Below are 25,044 nucleotides of genomic sequence, written 5' to 3' on the forward strand. Positions count from 1 at the left end.
AAAACTATCTGATCACGACGTGGTTCAGGCAATCAATGTGTTCGAAATAAGTTATAGGAATCATGAGCATTAGCATGCGATGATCACGTAAGAGACAGATCCACGGAGCGGCACCATGACAACATATTACAAAAATCGTTCCTGCTAAATGGACCTTAATGAAGCACATCCAAAGCGGGAATTATATCCCACGGCAATCGCCAGAAAAGTACGTACGTGGCACCAAGCCGCATTTTCGCATACAGACACGCGCATAAGCGATAATTACTTTATCCCCGTTCCTCTATCCTCGTCAGGTATTTTTCACGCGGAAAATCGTCGAAACGGAATGGCCGCGGCGTGTTCTTGATGCCTCTCCTAACATGGTAAACCATCTCAGCCGCGGGTGATCGATGTTCCTTGGGACACCGTCATATCTCACCGTATGTCACATTCCGCGAAATCCGTCGAACGGTGTGTGCGGAATATAATATGTAACCCCGCGATCGGATTGGCCGGGAGTGTTTCAGGGAGCAGCGGTAACGCGGCCGCAAGAAATTGTACGGCGTTGCCATTCCTGAATCAGGGCGCACGGTAGCCGTACGTCTCGACAGCTTGATTAATAGCCTTAATTAAGATATTTAATTGCTTTTATTTTTATTTCCTGCCGCGTTGTATAATGGCAACGTCGCGACAGCACCGGCGAGGAGGGGACAGGAGACTCAGCGAAGGGGGCGGTGACGACGAGGACATCGGCTCTTCTCTGCTCGCAAAGGCGGGAAGAAACGGCGTGCTCTCGAGAAACACGTCATAAGCCTTGCGTATTACGACTGTATATTCGCATTATAATCGTGTATCTCGCTCGTCGTCGTTGCTACAATTAGTTAAGGGAGGCGGGAGGGACTACATTACTTTATTTATGTATATGGCCGCGAACGCGCGCACTGAATTTTGCACACTTGCTACGCCTTAATCTCTCTCGATTAAGTAAGAATGTCTCTACTTTATTATATGTCATCATCAATTATATTTTTATATAGAAACAGTATTTCAATTAATATTATCGTACATAATATTTACTTTGTTAATTTATTGCTACGTTTGTCACACGACTGATAAATCTCGGGATAAATCTGTAGGGTCTAGATAATAGGTACTCGATAACATGATCCTTGATCCGTCGTCTGACGGTAACTTGGAACAATACGGGTAATCACGTATGAGAGAAGGAATCAGTGATTGTTTCATTTTCCACGTGTGCGAAGAGAGGGTAGGCTTGTCCAAGCCTGGAGAGAGAAACGAGACGCTAACTGTAACTCCCAGACGTGTGCACAGACACCAGTGTCTTTATCTATCCCTCTCATTTATCTCGGACGGTCACCTTCGTGTTTTGCCCGTACACGTACGATGATACGGGAGGATGAAACGGATGGATGTATATAGGTGGATGGAGATGGACGGACGGATGGATAGACGAACGTGCCAACTCTCGTCGGCTCACCGACTGCTTTAGGGGTGGCTTCGTAGGAGTTGTGGGTGGGCGACGTGAGGCGCGCGAGTCAGACATACGTGTGTGTTTCTGGGGTGCAGAGAAAACGTGTGTGGGAGTGAGATGTGGTGGTTGGAGCAGCTCTCAGAATGGAACAATCAGCCGAGAATCAAGCGACCACTTGTTCTATATGCAGGGACGACGGACGCCGGTCGCTTCTCGAAGTACTCTGCTCGGCGCCAGCCTGAACAATGGAGACCGTGACAATTATTGCAATTACCGCCGAAACTCCCGGAGAGAGCGCGAAAGCGGCAAGGATACACCCGGCGCTAAGCCGTACCATTTCGATGCAAATCTAAGCTGGTCGTTACTCGCGCGCCGAGTGGCGTCTCTCGCATGACCGATCTTTGCATTCGCGAGTGAATTTTCATATAATAATATAAATAAATATGCAGCCGCAAGAAAAATTGCAATTGCTTTACACGGTTGGTAGAAATCTTTTTACAATTTTTTTTCAAATGACAAATTTAATTACTGATAAACCAGTTTAACAACTTTGAAAACGGATGTACTGCGTCAAATTTGGATCACGATATCAAAAAAATGTAATTTTTAATTATTAATAGAGTAATAGAAATAATGACAAATGGGAGACATGCAACTGGTTCCATAGATAGCATGTTGCAAATAAGTCATATATACTCCGATTTAATTTGTGCACATTGGGCAGATCATTTTAATTTATTGTATCAATATAGATAATGTTATATGAATAACAAATCTCTGATATTAACTACTAGAAATTGCTACATTACTGCTAATTTTTTTTTTTAATATTGCAGCCATGTCTCAATTTTTAAGATTATATTGCATTAATTATATTTCCTACGTTGATTTTAATTAGCCACATTTATCAGCATTTCGTCTAACCAATTGCTAATCACGATCTATTTTAGAAAGTTATTTCTTTTTATGGTATAGATTATATCATACCAATATATATCATTATGTGATAATAGAAGACATATAAATCAAATTCGTTTAATACAATTGCTGACAACGATTCAGGTTATTCGAAAAACTAAAAAAAATTATTAATGTAAATTTTCATTTTTCATGTCGCATATATTAATCACTGCTGATTTTCATGCAAAAATTGTAATAATGCGAATATTACTGATAACAACGACTATGCCAAAATTATAAAGGAAAAAGTATTAAAGAAAAGTTATATATATCTCTACAGAGACAAAGGAAGAAATTTCTAAAGAACACGACGTGTGTAGCATGTCGTCGTATGTGTGGTCGCGACTAACGATGGTTAGGGAAAGCCTGGAAAAAAAGGAATGAAGAGAGATCGGCAAAAAAGAAAGAGAATGAACGGAATGGGAGATCAGTAGTCAACGTATACAAACTCTGTGTATAAACGACAATGCTACCGGTAGTGCTGATAAAGTGTCATGCCGTTGGGAAAGAGGAGGATGATCTCGCCCTCACATCTTCGCACGGAGGGCGCCAGCCACCCTCCACGACGGTTATTGTTGCGGTTAGCGGCAACCCTCCGATGACGAAGTTAATTGGGCAACGATTGTGCACCGGATACGTTTTCCTTTCTCCCCGCGAGGCACGTTTATCCACGACGAAAGTCTCATTATGAGAACAAAGATCGTACACCCTTTTTTCTTCAAAATTTCAAACGCCGAGAGTTCTCATAGTTAATATTAGAATCTAGATCGTCTACAAAAATCGTCTTGCATAATTCAGTTTTTAAATTAATTCAGATTTTTTCATGTATATTTATGATTAAAAATATGTATATACTATCATATAAATTGTATTAATTATTAATATATTAATAATTGTTGTAAAGTTACTTATAACATATACAATAGTATATTCCAATTTATATTTTTCTAACAATTAATACTTATTATTTAAATAAATTTCTGCAATACACAAAAGAAGTAACGTATCTAATAAAGCACTCTGCTGATTTCTTAATGTTGTATCTCAGATGTTATAGTGACTATCACGAATGTTCATATCTGAGCGATCAATACTAAACTCACCCTGCCATTGATTTGTACGTAATTGCATTTACTTGGGCGTTTTCACACAGAAACCCAGTGACATTGACGTTAGCCCCCTGGCTGCTCGACCAATCCCCTATAATCTACTAACACTAACCCTTCTCAGCAAGAATGAAAACTGACCTTCCTTGTGCGTATTGTAATTGCTGATGTGTTGTACGCTAAATCCAACGATAAATCAAGTTGCTTGGTAATACAATATAAGATAAAATATGTACTGACAAATTTATTAATTAATGGAAATTAATTCGCATAATACATAAATCACTATTCTGCCACGTTTCGTATTGTACGTCTGAATTATGGGAATATATAACTTTCACTTTAACGTCCTATTCTTCGCTAAGCAGTTAATATTGTTAGATTTATTGAACTTATTAAGAGAAACTTTCTCAATTTATTTAGAGTTTATACAAGATATCTAATCCTTTTGTGAAAGTTGAAGTGTTTTTTTGTAGAACAATTTTATACTCATAAAAATTTCTAATTAAAAATAGACGAATCAAAAGATTCTGATCATATCATCTCTAATCTCAGCTAGAATTATATAATAATAAATTCAATCAAAAAATTGTCTATTTTCAACCAGAATTCCAATATTAACCACTCCTTTTTTTCAGTGTAGGTCAATTAATTTTATCGTTCACAATTTATAATTTTATCTTCATTAAATAATATACATATATAATCAGTACGTAATTGTACACGTAAGCATATATAAATATTTAATATAATATGTATATATAAAAGAGAAGATAAAATATTTAAAATATTAAATTTTCTAAATGACTGTTAAATATATGTTGATCGTAGCTACCAATTCTAATCATGTTTGCCGTACAATTTCGTCATCGTACAGAAAGCAATTTCCACGAGGAAACGAGTGGCTTAATTTTATCGGAAAAATAATAATATAAAACAAGCCATCGAACGACGCCGATCACGCTGTAAGAAGCCACCCCATCTCGCTCTTCCCAGCCATAATGAGATTTTATACTTGCTTATAATAAAATAAATATTCTTTTATTTCTCGTTACATTGGCCAATCGTATCTTTCGTTCCGTCTCGTCGAACGCATCGCCATGAAAGGACGTAGCGTTTAAACGACAAAGCCGCACTTCCGGCGTTCAGACAGGCACAATGATGCACCCATCGTGTTTTGGCGAGGCGAATTACAGCGATAGGAAGGGTGCATAACGACTAAACGGACAATCGTCGACGCATCCGGACGGATCGCGGGTATGATGCGCCGGGATACGTGGAAAGACAGAGAGGCGACGAGCCATCCAGAGGAGGACGAGGAAGGCAAACGTGTCCCTCTCAGCAGGCAGCAGCTCGTTACTCGCGACCCGCGGCTCACCGTCTCGTGGAATCGCGTCTGCGGCTACCAGACACGATTGTACTACACGAACGCATACGCTGGAAGCGTAGACTCTTATATTATCGCGTATCAAATATCCACTATCCTTCTCTTCTTCTTTCTTTCTGTCTCTCTCCTTCTCTCTTGGAAGGAATCAGCCGAGAATAGCGTCGGCGCATCAATGTGCTACATCGCTGATTACAGCATTACATCGTGTGGACGGTTGTTTCTGATACCTATACATTTCCTACAGTTCCTTTTAAGGATGAAGCTTGCCGTTTTAAGTACCAATAAGGTCAATTTTTTATTAGAATTATTTAAGATTGTTCGCGGATGTATCAAGGTAAAACTTGCTAATATAGACATTATGTATTAATACTTCAATTAAGTTTAAATCTCGTCGGTCGATATCTCTAATAATCTTGCAATTAAAATTACGGGTTATGAATGTTTGTTTCGATGCCACTAACCGTTTTCATGTTCATCGATATATCGAGAGAGATACTTTATTTTTCTCGTGGTATCTTCTACCATATATCTAATCATCAGATGTCAAATTACGCCACGCGGTGCTCCCGATCTCGACGGGGATAAAACGAAATATCGAAGCATCTCCCGTGTTGATGGCGAAAGAAGCCCTGTAGCACGACGCCTAACGTATCGTCCTGGAACACGCGTCCCGTGCATGGAATCGTATACGAGCGTGCGCATAAAATCCACGGTGGTAATACTACAGTGGCACGCAAGCGTACGGGCGCCGTCCAACGACTTCGCATTGTTCTCCAGGAGGGGGGGAGGGGGAGGCTCGCCGCCACTAATTGCACATTGTATACTATTGTTGCTCTCAGCCGGTTAACTCCTATCGATCTGCTATCTTCATATAAAGTAACGCAAAACAACGTAATTAATTGCCAGTCTCTCGAGCATTGTTAGACGATAAATAACGCGATGGGGCCTACGTCCAATTAAAATATTCAGTAAGACAAACAACAATGGGACGACCCTCCTCCACGACTTCGCCGTGCGTGGTTCTCGACCACTTCTTCCTATCCGGTCGCAGTCGGCCGGTCGGACGATCTTACCGTCTTTTCTTCTCTTCCTTGGAAGATTCTCGCATGCGTTCTCCGGCGGTTAACCCGCGCGCAGGTGGAAGAGATACGAGCCTGTACCTGCGACTTGCACAAAAACGAAATGTGATATTCTCCGTGCGGTGTAATCACTGCTATCCCCGGATTGTCGGCAGAATAAGGATCTCCCTTCCATTTGAGCGTACAATACATAGCGCACAATACCGTTTGACATGCTACGAGAATCGACAATTTGTATAGAATACAAGATGAGATATGATCTTTTATCGGACTTTTGTACGTGTCATAAAAACTAATTGATTTTATTTAATTACTTCGAACTTGGACTGATTTTAATTAAAATAGTTTAATTTAATTATAAGAATCTCATCTTGCTGTATAAGAAAAAAATGAATATATAATCTGTATTAATAACTTGAGAATTTTACTGTAGGCTCACATTCCAGTTACGCATCATGATTATCATAGCTAATCGACTTAACACTACAACCATTCATGATATCTCGCTCACTCTAAAAAAATATTCAATGTTGATTTAATATCATGTGATATTTACTTACATAATTCTCACTGTGTTGGTGTTAATACCAACATGATGTGAATTTAATATCATGGATTTTAAATTCACACCATGATGGTATTAATATAAACACCAGAGATTATAAATCCACACCATATTGGTGTTCATATTAATAGTGAGAATTACATAAACACATAAATCCGCACCGATATTTTTTTGAATGCTAAAACTGCTAAAGGTGCCAATTTAGTAATTTCCTATCTGCATTTTCGGTTAGTGAAAAATTATTTCAATATTATTCGCATACTGTTAGAATTATTTTAGTATTATTCTTCGTATACTATTAGAATTATATATGCTCACAGACACATGTCAATATTATATTTTAAATTCTGTACTATAATTTAATACAGAAAAGAAAAGAAAAAAGTTTAAAACAATTAGCGGGGCCAAAATGACATCGGCGATTCTAATGATAAACGTCACTTGAATTTTTTTCTGAGTATATTACAAAATGCATTAATGATATATTGTATTATAGAAAAATAAATTTTAAAAGAAATTTTTAGATAGCCAGAAGATTCTTTCTACCCAGTATCATATCTATAAATCATATGTGGTGAATGCAAGCATGTCAATATATTCCATGATATTCCTGTTACAGGAAATTCTCTTTTCTGTCCGTCCCCAACTATGCAATTACGTAATTATATAAACACGCTCAACTTTTATCTCGCTACATTTACAAGAAACTACCGTTAATCTTAGCCTCGCTCGTCGCGGCATGTGCATATGATTAGAGAAATTGAACGGGAGGAAATCTTAAATGACGTTAGTGTCGGTGCGATCCGCATTTAGCAATAATTAATTTCCTCGCTTGCCTGGTAGGGCAAAATGCAAAAGACGCGAGTAGCGAGCTGACTTTTCTACACATATTCTCGCCTTCACTGCGCGATGTTTAAACGTCTTGATTACAGGTTATCCATCGGTGTCTGCTTTCTAACGCAACGTATCTACAGCCTTTTTTTCACTTTAGCCCCGAGTGAAACTCGAATCATAGTCCGATAACCACGCGGCGATACGCACCACTCGTCGCGGTTGCGTAAGGCACCTACTCTTGTTCTGACGCCCGATATGTCGGCGAGACACATTTTTCCGAATAACAAATCTCTTTCGTATCTTCTGACTAAGCCGCCGTGACGAGATCGAGATTAATCTCATTCACTTTTGCCGTCGCCTCGGGTAATATTCCGTTTTATTCTTTTCCCGACAACAATATTCAATAGCAGTCGAGTTATCTGAATTACGTATATTCTGTACGTAGAAGAAAAGCAGTTTCGATAAGTTAATCATAAAACTCTGATTTGTACTCCGATATAAAGGTGGTATACTTTGGTATACTTCAATCTTCGCGGCATAGCAGCTTCGCTGCTCTCATGGCTCGGCAGCTTCCGAGGAGCGCTGGTCTCAAGCGCGATACGCATGCCGGCAACTTATATCAGCAAGAAATTGCCTTCAGGAAACAAGGCATTCTGCATTCTCGCACGCTCTAACGATGTGGGCATCTTTCGAGACGAGAGCTCGGGCGCCTTCACCTTCATTCGTCCATCTCATCCAGATTCACGAAGTAACCGAGCGCTGGCGAATGCGCGTATGCACGTACGTCTATTATCACACATTAGTGGAAGCTGAAATGTTGGCGGTCAGCTGCGAATAATGTAAAATACACTCGCTCTCAGAAACATTGTATCGCGCACGAACAAGACTGCGTCGCGCACTTCTTTCTCTCCTTCGAATACAGATGAGAGAGCAGTGTGTATCTTTAATCTTAAAATAATCTTTTTTTCTTTCCACTACAGTAACGAATTTAATAAATATAAAGCCATAAAAGGAAAGAACAATTTTGCTGAAGTATCTAAAAATCTAAGTAGATATAAATCTAAAAATAATTTTGCTGGCCATCAAAAAACAATTATATAGAAAACTCAAGTACAACGAGCAAAGTTTTAATACTCTAATGTCAGCTTGAGCGTTCTATGTAATTATTTTAATAGTCCAGAAGTTATTTTTTTAGATCTACATCTAACTAAATTTTTAGATACTTCAGCAAAATTACTCTTTCCATATAAACACAAGAGAAGTCATTAAGCAAAGAAGACCTTTTAAATCTTGATTATTATATACATAAATGCGAAAGATAATTTTATAGTATCAATAACATTTTTATAATTAAACTATATAAAAGATTAATACATGTAATATATTCCAAATTAAAAAATATAAAGGAAAAATGAAATATATGTATACTTTATGTGTTTATTAAAAAATGCGTTACTGGTTTACCTCACTGCCCTTTATCAAACTATACAAATCTCACCCGCAGTTTCATTCTTCCTCTCCGTCTGTTCATGCCATCTCTTCTTCTGTTTGTCCTTTCTTTTCGCTTTCTTCGTTCTTTCTTCCACCAATCTGCTTTCCGCTTCTCCATCTTATCTGTACGCTTCACTCTCTTTGTCGAGCGTCTTTCCTCTTTCGCTGACCGGCTGAGCGCGTTATTTATTACCAGCAGAAACGACCGCACAAAACTTAAAGCCCGTACGCGTGTACACTTTCTGTGTGGGGCTTTTTATACCGTACATTACAATGCCCGCGCATGCAAGCATTATACTGTCCGTGTGATTCATTACCAGCTGATCCTCCGGGCTCTTGAGAAAATACGGAAACTATAATTGCGCGAGACTTATGATGCACATGGCGCCTCATACGCGAGCCCATTTCATGAATAACGTGCGCGCGACGTTCGAGAACGCATAGGAGGCATTTATGATCGCTGCGAGATCGTATCGCTCGATCTCTTCATTCGGCTATTCTACCGTAGCCTTCGAACGTTGAACACTACGATTTGTAATCGTTATGTCATACAAGCCTCTATGGAAAATTGCATTTCAAATACACAAAATAGACGCTGATAAATGTACCCGTATAATTACATTATGTATTTATGAACATTTAAAAATATTGTAAAAACTCGGAAGGAAATAATTATGTGTCTCTAGAACTTTTTGAGAAAAAAATATTAGGTGTTGGAATTAATTCGTAGCGTTTTTTAATGAAAGAATGTTATTTATTTCACATGAGCATTAAAAAATACATTAATGAAAGTACTTCCCATCACTTGTAAAACGCTACGAATTAATTCCAACACCTAATAGTATTTTATACTTTTGAAAATTTTGCTTCATAAAAAAAGATTTTTGTTTACCGAATTTATTATTTATCACAGAAATCACGAATCATTATGAAATCAAGTTATAAAAAAATATCGAATATCTAATGCTTAGATATATTTAAAAGCCGCTCCTTGAAGTCTTAAGTCTTCATACTCAACGTTAAGAGAATTAAATCAGCTTCCTCTTGTAGAAAGATTCAATATCTAGCTTCTACTACACATAAGCAATTCTTGGAATTTTTTTCTTACGTAAGAGCTTTGTGTTTACCATTGATCCGACAGAGATTGGCGGCTCTATCGGTCCATAAAAAAAGTGGATCGTACGTTCCCGAACGTCAATTTTAATCTCGATCACGCCTATTACGCATGAATTATGATGGAACAAAGATGACCTATTTTCTAATGATACGAATGATACGACGCAAACAAAAAACGGTTAGACGAAAATTATTTTAATATATTATTATTTAAAATTATTTTGGTATGTAGTATACGTTTCTCACAATTTTATTGAAATAATTACACTGAGAAAAATGGGTTGAATTAAATAGTAATTCTAATGGCAAATAGAGGAATCAGAATTTTCTGATTAAATCTACTAGAATTCTAGTTGAGATAATTAGAATTTTGATTGATATAATTATTTTGATAAAAATAAGAATTTTAGTAGATTTTACCAGAAATATATTATATCAATTAAAATTTTAATAAATTTAACCAGAAAATTCTAATCCGTTCATTTTCAACTAGAAACTTTTTTTCAGTATACAAATATATGCATATAATTTTACACATAAATTTCATTGAGATTTTAAATTCTAACCTTTTTAAAAAAAAGATAAAAAAAGGCGCCAAGTGTGCATGAGCTTCAGAAAAAAACCTACAAATTATTATACGCGCTTGTATGTGTGGTGCTCCTCGAAGAAAAAATGACTTCCTATTCCAAACCTATTTTTCCTGAACTATCAAAGTAATAATAATTTTTTTTCAAAAAATGTGTGAAATCTTTGCGCCAATCATAAACAGAATATATATTTGAAGCATTAATGTATAACTACTTTTAAACAGAAATAGAAACGGAAACGGAAACAAAAAAGTAGATTAAAAGATATCTTTCCGTATTGCCGAAAAGACAATATGAAAAAGATATCTTTCCATTATTTTGGTACATTTTATCATTCATTTGCGAGCAGTACGCGGAGTCGTCAGACGAATATGGTCGAGTTCAGTTTCTCGTATTTGAAAATCATATCATCAGGATAGAATAAAAGATGCAACATTGTGAGAAATTTTATTCGTGTTTTAATGAACACTAATAAAATCATTTTTGTAGTCGAGTACCCAAAAGGGACTATGATGAAAGATAATGGCTCTTGTACATAGGACACGGCAAATATTGCAGGACCCAGAAATGGGATGTATATTGTCAGTCATGCAATTACATTTCGTTTTGTGTAAAAATTAATTTAGGAATTCGATATTATTAAACATTATATGTGCCGAAATATAAAATTAAAAGAAGTCTTAAAGACGACTAAAAGATGTCCAAAAAAATGGTCCACTTGGCGCGAAACACTACCGTATCTTTTGATTTTATTTCTTCAATTGTAATATGAAAAATGAAAGCATTTTTTCATCATCTCTGAATGACATGAATAAATTGTTGATGTCTACGCACGCTGCATTTGGAACTTATAGCAATCATTATTAATGTGTAAGGATGTGTTGGAATACGATTAACAATAGTCGATTACACATGATAATAATAAAGATCGACATGATATAATAGTTTTATAATAGATTTCCCATTCTTCTCTATTCGTCTATCTTTCTCTCTCTTCTTTTGTCTGCTTTCCACAATTTAATTCTTCTCTCCAGACTCTCTTTCTTCAAAATCGAAAATTGTTATAGTATAGAAATTTAATAGTGTTAACAATAAATGGCGATATTCATCGATCGAGTCCAACCAGTCAAATACGCCCACGGTGATTAGATCGTTATTACAATAATTTCCACACTGGTATCCTTTCATTCCGTGTTTTGCATGAACAGAAATTGCTACCTACATTCACAATTTATTTACGAGCTCGAACTCCCGCTTATTGAGTGCGGATATGATAAACCGATTCTCCTTTTTCCTCTCTCTGTCTATCTCGTCAAATGATTTCTCTTGTTTGTTTCTTCTACGCATTGCGTATATCTATGACTACTCATCTATCTTTGCTTCCTTCTTTCTTGAGGCTATCACACAAAAAAATGTTAGTCATAGTTGACCAATCACAGTCGAATATTCTAAAACGTAAAATCGTAATTTTAATTGTAATTAATCGATTTGCTTACGATCTTACGATGTTACGATTAAAATCTTTTTCATCGTGCGATGGCCTTTACTTTCTTCCTCATCCGACCACTCCTCGTCCCTCTCTCTCTCTCTCTCTCTCTCTCTCTTTTTCTCTCTCCCTATCATTCTTTTCCTCCATGGAATCATCAACATTGCAGTCAGGTGCCGCAACTTACACAACCCGGTGAATTCCATCTCCCGTGCACAGAGAGAAACCGAACCGAACCGAACCGAGCACGCACGGCGCTCGGACGACGACAGAGGATACAGCAGGAGCGGTTTCTATTTTCTGCCGTTCTGGTGTTCGTGAACGCGAGCGTTCGAGCGGCCGATTTCATCGGGGCGGACGCTGCCGCTGCCGCGTGTATGTCGATTTATAGCATCGCGGTCCATTAGAGATAATTGTTGTTGGTCGATATCCGATGTGTGTACCGAACGCGATACAAAGTCGTTTTTCCCTCTTACACGCGTGTACCCGCGCGCGCGGTTCGGACACGCGGCCGCCATCCGGTGCGGTTGTTTTATTACGTGCGAAATTTTTCTACAGGCTATCCGTGCGCGCGCGACCATGCACTATCCATACACATGTATAAATGTATATTGAACATACCATTATTGGCGTTCGCTTGAACGAGCTAGTTTTATAGTGGTCGTTGTAAACGCCGACCGCCAGAGGAACCCGGTTAATTGGAATGTTGCTCCTTCGATTAAACTATTAAAATAAAATCTCGATGTGTATGGTGTCGGCTTGGAAAACTTCTTTTTGTTCCCTTTTCTTCTTTCGTCGTGGCATTCGTACGGAATCGTAGTTTACACTTTTTGATAAGGAGAGGAAGAGAGAGAGAGAGAGAAAGAACTAGATAGATAAATATCGCTATTTATTAAGCAGTTTAGATTGACATCTCTCTCTCTCTCTCTCTCTCCCCCTCCCTCCCTCCCTCCCTCCCTCTCTCCCCTCTCAAGCACTGAGACATTATATGCATAATTTACAACTGAATTATTACATTCAGGAATAATCAAATAAAATAATGAAAAATAAAGATACAAAAGAACAAATAAATGAAAGGAAAAAATAAATAAAAAGGAGATACTGAAGAAACTGAATATTAAATTAAAGAATTAAAGAAAAATAAATGCTACATCCATAACAGATTGAAAGAACTTGATACGCAGGTATGTATATAAGAGTGTGCTAGTGTGTGAGTGTAACTGTGAATGAGAGTGTGTGAAAGAAAGAAATAACGAGAGAAAAAAAGAAACACAAGTTTCTTAGAAAAATTTCTTATTTTTGAACCATGATGTTTAACGATACGAGAAATACCTAACAGGTTTATAAGAAAGATACAAAAAAATTGATGAAATTTTTAATTTTACGAATCATAAATGTCGCATAAATTTGTGATATTTATTTAAAACTACATATTACATATATAAAATTTAATTATATCGCTAAATATAATTTAATTATATTTAGAAAATACTTGTAGTATTGAATATTAGTAATTTTAATCGAATATTAAAAATATTTAGTACAAGATTTAATATTTAAAATGCAGGAAATTTGAGAAATTCGTAGTTATTTCCGGTAATTATCTCTTGAAAAAAAATCGGTTTCGATTCATAGAATTTATCATTAAAATATTGAAATTATCGTTTCCAGGATACTTTGTATCATTTAAGTTTTTTGAACTTGTTTGTATAACCGAGGCTGTTCCACGGTATAAACGGGAAAATGCAAATCGCCGTATCTCGATCGATTTCCTTCTTACTGTTATGTTTTTTTTTTTATAAGCTAGTAGCTTTTCGCTTGCGCGAGCACGACTACCGAGGTAGCGCCTGACCAGATCGGTAATCTCTCTTGTGCCGGTTATGGTGCAGGTATTAATCTTACGCAATTCATCTCGTTGAGCTTGTCTGGCTTATTAATCCTAATAACGACAGTGCGATTCACTTTTCGAGATTCCGCGTATAGCATACAGGCTGTTACCGTAGAAGGCGAATGAAAAATCGTATATGCGTTTCTCTCGATTTTGTTATTTTTGATAATACCGTAATGTGGGCAATTCGCATGATCAGTATCTCTCCGTAAACTTGCAAAAGCGTAACGAATTGGCAGCACGCAGCGAGTAGCGAGATAAACATTCTTCCTCTTTAGCTTGATACAAAAAAACAAAAGGCAGAGGAAAGGAAATAGTTATAATTAAAAATATAAAGATGCAAAGATAAAAAATAATTCTACATACCATTTTACATCACGAGAATCAACAAAATCTTCTATTCCATTACGACGAGCTTTCGTTAAAAGGTCGAACTAATAAACGTTAACGAAACAACGTATGAATTACGACTTCCTGCGATTCCCTTCTAAAATTTCGCGCGATCGTCAACTTCGGTAAGTGCACATAGATGAAAGAGAAATCACGCAATGCAAATAAATACAGGGCAGTACAGATATATTTTTACTTAAATATTTAATCTCACGGCACGTTTCTTACGCATTTATCTTCGTTATTTAATTCTCCAGTACTACGTAAAGTAGTCCCACGAATCATTGCTACATAAGATTATAATCTAACAAATCAGCCCATTATCCCATTTTTAATTTGAATAACTTTTGAATTTGCATAATAATTAAACATTGATAAACGGCTCGCATTTCTTAAGAAAAAAAAGATATTTTCGCAAGATATAAAATTTTAAATAAAAAATTTTAAATTCCTACACACACATGTTATGTTAATAATCACTAAATTATACATTACTAAATGGTAATATATAATTTAATTCTCGACAATGAAAAGTTCAAGGTATTTTTCGTTTTAGGATACATTTCGAAGATTGCATGTCTCTCTCTTGATGCAAAAAAAATATATATTAAATAAGGATGCGAGAAAACGTCTGTATCGCAGTTTACACTTTCAGCAGGATAAAACGGCTTCCGCGCATCTGCCGGCCGTTTAAAACGGCCGGCGACTGACAGTAATATTCGAGTGCCCGTAGAGAAAGTGGCCGTTTCCTATTTTCCCTCGTCGCACTTCAAAAGACCAGGCGTGCGCGCGCGCGCGGGGCGTCCTCGGGCCGCACTCTATGTGGCCATGTGGTGATTTTAGTGTAACAATTCTCTTAAACTGTGGGTGGGTTTACGTTCGCGCGGCCCGCACAGGAGCGGTTGTAAAGGGGCGTCGATTGATTGATATTCGGACCGCGTCTGTCTTTAGCCGAAAAGATTTTAACGTTCCTCTATAGGAGCGCGTCTTCTCTTAGCGCGGAAGAGAGAGAGAGAGAGGGAGTATGGGTTGCCAAGATGCCGAAATACTATGTGCCGTCTACTCGCGCGACGAGTGATGCACTCCACGCGCTTTCTTTGCCGCCGCATAAACGTATGCGTGCGCCGTGATACGCATTACGCATCGTTCACCATCCGCCACGGCGCAGAGAAAGAGAAGCGCGCACGTTGATGCCGTCACAAATTCTTTGTATACCCATTCACGAAGGAAAGTTCTGAAACGGACCTCTTTCTAATCAGGTCAGCCTGTTCTTAAGATAATATCCTCTCGACTAGTTAATGGGAGACGACGGCACTGAAGTTTCTAAATTACTGTCAACGTAACGGACAAGCGTTTCCCTTCCTTTTGTGTGCGATTGTAATCTTATTCTATCTTACACACTAAGCACTTGGAGCGAAGGACCATGTCGAATGGAGAGAAGCTGTTCCCGACGAGCGCAGTGCAGAGTTGCGCGAGGATTCGCATAACAGTAGCATTGCATCACCACCAGTCTTGCCACGACCATATACGTTTCTTTGCTCCTAGTAGCTTCCTACATCTCGTGATAACGTTCTTTATAAGGCTTGGATCTTCTACAAACGTGATCACACGTTCGACTAGGTGAAAGAACGCAAAGTCATTAAACTTATTACAAATGTAACTAGAAATATCCTTAAACGATAAGCATCTATATTTATCGCCATATAATTCACTAATAAAAAATTAATGATACGTAATGAATGTATAATATGTAATATGCTATGATACGTCAATATTATGTAATAAGCTATAATATACAGGGTGCTCTAAAATTCGCAACTTAAAATACTATAGTACGAAAATTTCCGAAAAATTAAGTAAAAGCGTTATTTGTAAATTTTTATTTTAAACAACAATAATTTCTAAGATAATAAGGGTTTAAATATAGACAGTTACAGGCTACGTCTAGATGACCACCACTTATCCATAAATCGTATGTGCGGTACATTAGTGAATGCTAATGAGTGAACATTTCAACGAGCTCGAAAATATTTACAGGTGATCATCTAAACTAGTAATCTACAATTGACCATATTAAAATTATAATATATTTTAGAATATTCCTATTATTTTACAATTCTTTAAAATAAAAATAACATTTACAAATAACATTTATAGTTAAATTTTCAGAAATTCACTATAGTGTTTTGAGTCGCGAATTTTGGGATACCTTGTATAGTTGTGATCATAACAAAAAGCATATCATAAAATTTTCAGTATTGACTTGATTGACAGAGTATTGACTTGACAGAGTATTGACTTGACAGAGGTAACTGATATACAATATGTCAGGTCCTATAACAAAATTTGCATTTTAAATCGATAGCCGAATTCATTGTTGCCTCTTTTTCGCGATTCTGATTGGTTCTTTCATTTTGCTCATTTCGTGCTGCGAAAGTGACAATCAGTATAAGATGTTTTAACGATTCACAAAAGTTAGATTATCGTGATTAATCTATATACTTGTGTACTTTTCGTACAAGTATATAACGATAAAAGTTAAATAGCGCGCATCTATAAATCTATAATGCTATAAATATATTTTATGTACTAGACAACATAGATCTATAGATGATACTGTAGATCTATATTATCTAGAACATAAAATAACGCATAGTAATTAGCCAGAAGAGAAACAAGGGGACATAATCGCCTCTTTTCATCTAGATAGCTTTTCGCAGTAAAGTTATTTCAATGTCGGAAAGGAGTCGTAAGAGAGCGCGAAGGATATCTGGCAGGCACATTTCCACGGTCGGCAGTAAAGCCGGCTAACAGTGGCGCACGAAAGTAAATGTTATAACAAACACAGTGAGCAGAGCTCACGACGCCCCGCTATTTAACATTATTTAGTTTGCTTTGTGGACGTTTAAACAGTGCCTGCCTACTTTTTGTATGGATATTTGATGTACCTCGCCCAGCTTCAAGCCGCTATGTGTGTATATACACGAGGATACCGTGTTTGTTTTCTAGGTGGCGGTGGATGAAGCAAGGATAGTCAAATCGTTCAGTACATATGCACACGTACCTAATAATATGAACTGCATGTATTGCAGACTTGCAATACTGTATTTTGACAAGGATGTCAAGAAATCGTAAAATATTTTCCTCGTGGATAAAATCCAAAAACAACGCGAATAAGCGTAGATAGTAATTTGCACGGATAATAATTTATAATTAATGGCTCGAATAGAACATAGACTTGGACAGATACACGCTGTACTAAAGAAGATGTAAGACAGATATTACGAATTCAATGCGCCGCAATAACGTTATGAATGAACACAAAATCACGAGATTGCATTCGTCATTCTTGGGAAAATAGCGATCCTTTCGTTTTCGGCCGATATAGCACTGTATTTTTCTCCCAAAGTAAGGAACGTCCGACGCGCAGAGATTTACACGCGTATTAAATTACACGTGACTTTGTGACACGCAAAGGAGCCTTTTCTTGGGCGGAGTAGTAGAGGACAAGGCGCATATCGTGTAAGAAACCCGCGACTGTTCGTCGGGGCATAGAAATCAAGATAGAAAGCTCGTATACCTGCAGACGGTGGAGACAAATGGTTGTGACGTACGGCGTGAATTCTCTCCCGCGCGGAACTCCCGCTTAAATCACACCCGGAATATTTACGGTACGACGTATCACGTTTCAATATATCTTATTGTGGCCGCGGCCCCGTCGCGTTCCGTAATGAAAACGTGTTTATGTAACGCCCGGTATGTCATATTCCAATGTATCAAGCGCAGGAAGGTGCGGAACCGAATTAACGGCGGAGCATTAGATTTATCGTCGAGTGCGCACCGAGCTTTGTTAGTTAATGAGAGAGCCTGTATCGTTCCATTGTGGCGTCACGCAGCCGATACAAATGGTCCTGTTTGGGTGACATCGGTATTCTCGTGAGAAGAGAACGATTCCGCCGTTACATCTCACTGTCATAAATCTATGATTACTATTCGTACTCGTAGTAAAGCAAAATTGATGAACTGCAGAATGCGTTTCTTCTTATAGTTTCATCCTACTGCACATTGTAAACTTCCGCGTCTCACGTTAATTCTAGAAATGTACAACAGAAGTCTCCAACTAGCGGGCTCCAAGATGTCCCGTTACCTCTCTAAACTTTTCCTCTCATCCGTATTTTCAAGTGTAGATGATAGAAATTCGTTCAACGGAATCTTAGGAATGTCTCGGAGGCATTTAAGCACAATCGACGTTAAGCACCGTTAAGATATACAAACTCACACTATAGAAAGAGAGTTTAACAAGACAGTTTATGCCAAGTCTCGGCATAAATTGACCCGAAAGTCTAAAAAAGGTCACACCATCATTACGAGGTACGAGAAGCGCTCGCGCGAGAAACAAGGTGACGCAGGTCTTCTGAATTGGCAACTTGGAAGCGCGTACTGAGAAAGGAAGCGCGCGTCACATCATGCTTTTACGAACGACGTTATACCGTGCTACCGTAAACGGGGTGCCGGCGAGCCCATTTTCGCGTTACGCAAAGTCTCATTAGACATCCTATTCTCGGACGTGCGTTTTAATCGAGCCGCACTCGTTTCCCGGCCGTGAGCAAGCGAGGTGCAACGTCCTTTAGGCCGGACTCTCCTCGTATTCTCTCTATCGGAGAGCCTCTCGTCTAGATTCATGGCCCGTTTCAGGCACTGAAACGAGAGAGAAGCGAGAAGGGACCTACTTTCTATCGTAGTTAGCCTACTGTTGGCTTACGTACACCGCACACCACGGCTTCACAGCATCCGGCAGCGCCCGGGGCGAGCCATCACTCTCGCTGTGCGAGATGAGATCTTCGTGAGCCAGGTGTCCATTGTTGCTTTTTCAACGCGGTTTCTCTATGACTATCACGTAAATCATGATGCTATAGCTACTCAATGCGTAACCACTGATCCTAAGTCGAGGAGAGCGAATTTCCGTAGAGGATTACGATGACCGCGTGTCGACGTGACTGCCACGTGCTGGTATTTCCGATTTACGGGGAATCTCGCGCGACATCTCTGCAATGATCAGAGATGGTCACGTCGGCAGTGTAAAATGTATTATATAATAGGCAGCAGCCACGTGGCAAAAGACGACTCAGCGTGCTGACTTCATGCTTGGTCATCATGGCTGCTCTTTAAGCACCTAACGTACGGTGCTTACGTGTTATTGAAAGAAAAAAAACGATGACATTATGCGTTTCCATATTTCTTATATGAGTGTACACATCGAAATAAAATCAGGGTTGCCACAGAAAATGAATTTTCAAATTCCCTGACTTTTCCAGATTTTCCAGATGAAAATGGAAAATTTTCCAAGAGCAATATAAAATATGTAAATTTAGGCTCAAGGATTGTAGAAAAGCTAGGCTATATTATTAAAAACAATGGAAAAAAACTTAGTAGCATAGTACAATTTTGGGTGCAAATTCAAACAAAAAATAAATTAGTTTTGGAAAAAAGAATGCAGTTATAAAAAGAGGGATCAAATACTGAATAAACTATAAATTTTAATTATTTTATTAAAATCATTTAAAGTGCGCAGGTTTTGAACGTATTTGACTATAAAAACGTCAGATATAATATTTAAAAAATTATAACATATTTAAAATAAGAACAGTTTCAGGGAATTGTGAGCAAATTTCGAAATTCCAGACTTTTTTATATTTTTCCCTGATTTTTCCCGGTTTTCTAAGTCTGTGGCAACCCAGAAAATTTTTACTTGATAGATCAAAGAATCGAGAAATGCGAGCGAAAATATAAGTTTGTCCTGTTGTAATATCAAATGAGAGAAAGTTGCGCGAAAAAAAATTTAACGTTGCAAACCGGCAGAGAAATTATAGAAAAAAAAAGAATTCGGTTTAGAAATTTGCATAATTAGTTTATTACATTTCTCCATCTGTCGCACACGATAACAGTTTTATATACTGTCGATAACATTTTCGTGTAAAAAGAATGATGTTAGCGGAACTTGCTTCGAGGCGAGTCGCATTAAACTAATAAAAAATAGTAAAAAGACTGGCGAGTACGATTTACGCAATTTCCATCTCACGCACATTCCTGGTTAGTCCTTAACGAGTCCGTAAATAACCTCGAATGCCCCCCTCGTTGTGAAGCTAACTCATATGCCCCATAAAACGAGCAGTAGACACGGGATTTGTGGAGTGTAAAGTATCAACGTATTGCTAGATACATTTACCTGCGGTCGCATATGAAGTTCGTGCGTGCGTGCATGCGTGAGTGCATGCGTGCGTACTTTGGGGATGCACGACCGTCCGAAGCGTCAATGTTAACTGCGTTCGGCTGATAGAAAACTGTTGGCATGCCTGGTCGGCCACAAAGGCCATTTCAGCGACCACAATGCGCGCTGAAAACACGCACGGCGTATACGCGTATCCGCGGCCGTTTAGGCGCATGCAATATACTCTTACCTGCGCGCGCGGCCGCAAAGACGGGAAAAAAGATTCGAGAAAAGTACCCGCGTAACCGCACTTATTAAGACGTCGTTGGTTGGGCGGAATTTAAAGTGCCTGCCTAACGTAGTGGTCGAGCACGAGCGGATAGATTATTCCGCATCGGCGTGCTTTCCCGTAAGAAAGTATGATCTTCCTGGTAGTGGCAGATGTCTAGTAAACGAGGAACTGAGAAATGGAGGGATGCACAAATTAAGGGATGAACGATAGCGCGATTTACTTGAGTATTTCGTGTACTGACAATGCCCTTTATGCTTTAGTTTTTATCAAAGCATGGAAGAAATTTTATTTAAGTATCTAAAAATTTAGCTAAATAAAAATCTAAAAATAATTATGTAAGACACTCGAGCTGATTGATGGAATGTCAAAACTTTTTGCACCATTGTCCATCATGTTTGATGGTTCAGCAAAATTATTTTTAGACTTGTTTGTCTACCTAAACTTATACTTCAAATTTATTCTTTTCGTGTATAGATTTAATCTATTATCTTTTTCTAGTTTTAAGAATTAGAAAAAATTAATATTAATATCTATCAATATAAATTAACTTTAGTCTCGGTGTAATTCTTTATTCTTTTCTAATTCTTAAAACTAAAAAAGATAAAAAGTAAATTAAATCAAGATTAAAGTTATTATGTACATTGATAGAAAAGACACATTGATAAAATATTGTAAATTTCATCGTATCGTATAAAATCTTTTAGAATATATACTAAAAGAGGAGAATCTAAAACTAATCTTAAAATGACGACTGTATGTTTTTCCATAAAACTGTATACATAAATTATATTTCATAAGTTATGTTCAATACACAATTCGATAACATCTCGCAATAAGAAAACGAGATTGTAGGGAATTGCGCTCTCTATAAAGTTTTAAATTACCAAAATCAAACAAAATAAATTGAACGGGCGAATCATGGCCGAGCTACAGAGCGTAAAATGAAATCTGTGTACATCGATCTATTCACAAGGAATATTCCTTCGTCTGTCGATGAATCTTCTGTCGCGTGGCTGTCGAAGTTGTAGTGGAATAAAGACAGAGACAGAACGATAGTGTGAGTGCGAGGTCCCGTTGAAGGAACGAGAAAGATCAGCAGAGCGAGGGCGCGGAAGGTACGGAGAGGAACCAAAGCGTTTCATGGTAGCTTACATCAAAGAGTCGGCCTTAATAGAAAGCCTTAGAGGCGTTTGTTCGAGTCTCCTCATCTGGCTAAATATTCCTGACTGAGGAGATATCGGCGGGCCAAGATACACAGCACGGTGCGGATCTTACGTATAGAACAAACAGCCCAGGCCCCGGGAATACGCTTCCGTTTCTCGTGCCTTCTGGGTAACGACCGCGTATTCGCATAAGTTTCCGCGAGTTTCTGCAATCTGCGTGTACACATATCGAGTCGTTGACTCCAACGTAATAACCAATGGGCGCGTTTCAGCGGCGTGCAACCCCGCTCTGTACGTGCGTCTGTGCTCGCGGCGTACGATACGTACGCCTTCTATCACCGCGGAAGAATCGACCCGCCCGCGCCGTGTCGACAGACGGCGGAATTCGACTAATTAATATCAGTGTTGACAGTGGGCCCGACAGTTGCCGCGATGAGAAACTTGCGAAATTTCGAAGGAAGGAAGGAAGGAAGGAAGCAGGCAAGGAAAGCAGCAAGCAAGCAAGCAAGCAAGCAAGCAAGGAAGGAAGGAAGGAAGGAAGGAAGGAAGACGGAAACGGAGTGCGTCTGACGGAAGTTTGGAAACAGTTCCTCAACACCAACTAAGACGATGTCGAGAAACGGTATTGGAGACATCGATGTCGTCTTAGAATATATCAAAATACGGGAATATGTTAGAACTCGATGCGATTTCATTCTACGAGATTCCTTACATTTTTTTGCTTTTATTGATAATTGAACAAAAAGAAATTCTATTTAAAACAGAACGATCCAATAAAACTTATGATAATCCAGGCAGAAGTTGTTTGATCTCATCAAATTCTTATATATAAACCCTTCTGTTTAATTGGAACATTTCTCACTCTTTTCGAGTATAATTCTTTCTTACTGATATTATCGTCCCCTTTTACATTAATTCTATACAGGAAAAATTAAATTATAAAATTTCCTCCAGTAAAAAGAGCTGAATTGTAATTAAAGAGTACTAGCATGATCCAATTCTCACTAACATTTAGCTGCACAAATGTATAATTAATCTTCGATTGGATGCCAACGTATTTACTGTAAATCATTAAAAAAAAGTATTCCGCATGCGCAACGCCGATTAATACCTGTGGATATACAACCGCGAAACCATACGCGCGTTTGATTGATTTAAACAGTCCCCCTTATCCTCTGACAGATACAAATGAATCGGATGCGTCCGTTACTAAGCGCCGTACAGATGTAATCCTTTAAAGGGATATTCGGCCTGCGATTCGCTTCGGTTAAGCTATACAAATAGACGTGGGATGTTCGCAATCAGTGTTGGTCTCTCTCTGCACACTGGGGTGGGCCGACGCGGCTATTTATAAATGAGTCCTCACGCAGAACACACCCTTTGACGAATCAGCAATCTTCCGTTATTATTCCACCATTCAGATACTCGCGGCACTCTGCACGTACGCCATCATACAGACTCCCGAAATTACGTCCGAATGTAATACCTTGAAGTGATATTATATTCGCATTATACCTTCCCCGGCGATCTGCAATTAGTAATACCCACTGATGTTAGAATTACTTGTATTAAAAAAAAGATGGTTACTCTTTAATATTAACTGTCGACAATAGAGAATAGAAACTTTATACAAAGTTTTAGTGTACTTCTGAATAAGGGTATATTGGCTAGTCTAGTTAAATGGTGGAATTTTGGTTGAAAATGACAAATCAGAATTTCTTCTTGAATTTCTTCTTGAATCTATTACAATTCCAGTTGAGAATAATCAGAATTAATATGATCAAAATTTTCTGGTTCATTCATTTTCAACCAGAAATTTTTCTCAATGTAACAATATCAAATAGGTCAATTTCGCGAGCAACTTCGCTGAGAGGTATAGAGAATATAAGCCGCTAATTACTCCTGTCCCAGAAAGCGAAGCCTTTAATTTGAATATCAACGGGAGGGAGCAACATTATGCTTAACAATTATTCAGGCACGGCGAGAGGCGGGCTCATGAATTAACAAGATCTATCAGTACCTTCTCCGCCGACCATCTCCGACACTCTCCCACCCTCCCAACAGTCTCTCACGGAACGGGCTGGTACTGCGAATCATCGTGCCAAACGACCTCTGTAACGACGAAGCATCCGCCGTTTGTTTGTACGCTTACTTTACCGATCCGCCCGCCTTCTGCCTGTCACTCCTTCTCACTCCCTCTTTTCCGTCGTCCTCTTGCACGGAGTCTTCCGGCATTGTTTAAATACAATTTTGTCGTTTACTAATTAATGCGCCGTACACATCAAAGAAGATGTTTATTGGTTCATGTGATACTAAAGAGACGGTAACGAAGAGGTAACTCACTAAGGGAGCGCTTGAAGGAGCTAGGAAGGGTGGCCCGGGCAACTGGTTTGAGAAGCGGTGAACGCCCATGAAAATATCTATATAGACGCAGGAAAAGTATTCTCTCTCTCTCTCTTTCTCTCTTTCCTCTATTCGTTCTCTTCTCCTTTCTTGCACTTCTCTCTGTCCTCCTGTCTTTCTATCCACCTTGCTGGCTGGCTCTCCTCCTTCTTCTCCGCCGTTCGTTTCCCGTTTCTCCTCTCGGCCTCCCTCTTGTTCCATGTTGCTCGTCACTCTTCTCCTCGACAAACGACGGTAACCACCCACAGACTCATCAACTAACTCTGTTCCAGAGTTACCGAACGACGAACCCTCTTTCCATTCCCCTCTATCCACGGTCCTTTTCTCTCTTTCTACTTCCGCCTGCTGTGTCTCGGGCTTTGCGGACATGCGGCGTGGTATCACACGGCGTCGCCGAATCAGTCGTAGTTGGCCTCGTAGTTTTCGTCCTCAAACGGAAAACGGAACACAAACATCCTTGTGAACGACAACGATCGGTGAACGGTGCTAGTAAGCGGCGAAGGCAGGCATGAAAATCAGTAAGTTGTTCAACCGCGTGATTCGCAGGTTCTCTACCAGATTTAATTGGATAATCCTTCTATTTAGGGGTCACACCATAAAGTTGAGTTTCCCGAT

At 38.6% G+C, this 25,044-nt stretch overlaps 1 long non-coding RNA gene across 1 annotated transcript; it reads right to left on the bottom strand.

Annotated features, from left to right (window-relative positions):
• Window positions 1-10,284: 10,284 nt before the first annotated feature.
• Window positions 10,285-13,288, bottom strand: LOC147908731 (uncharacterized). The gene is made up of 2 exons (XR_015545948.1): window positions 12,096-13,288; window positions 10,285-11,996 (listed from the first exon to the last, which is right to left on the bottom strand). It is a non-coding gene; the product is annotated as an uncharacterized LOC147908731 (long non-coding RNA).
• Between the last annotated feature and the right edge of the window lie 11,756 nt (window positions 13,289-25,044).

The sequence above is a fragment of the Acromyrmex echinatior genome, chromosome 8 (assembly GCF_024713525.1).
Source record: "Acromyrmex echinatior isolate Ae372 chromosome 8, ASM2471352v2, whole genome shotgun sequence".
In the NCBI taxonomy this organism is placed as follows: Eukaryota; Metazoa; Arthropoda; class Insecta; order Hymenoptera; family Formicidae; genus Acromyrmex; species Acromyrmex echinatior.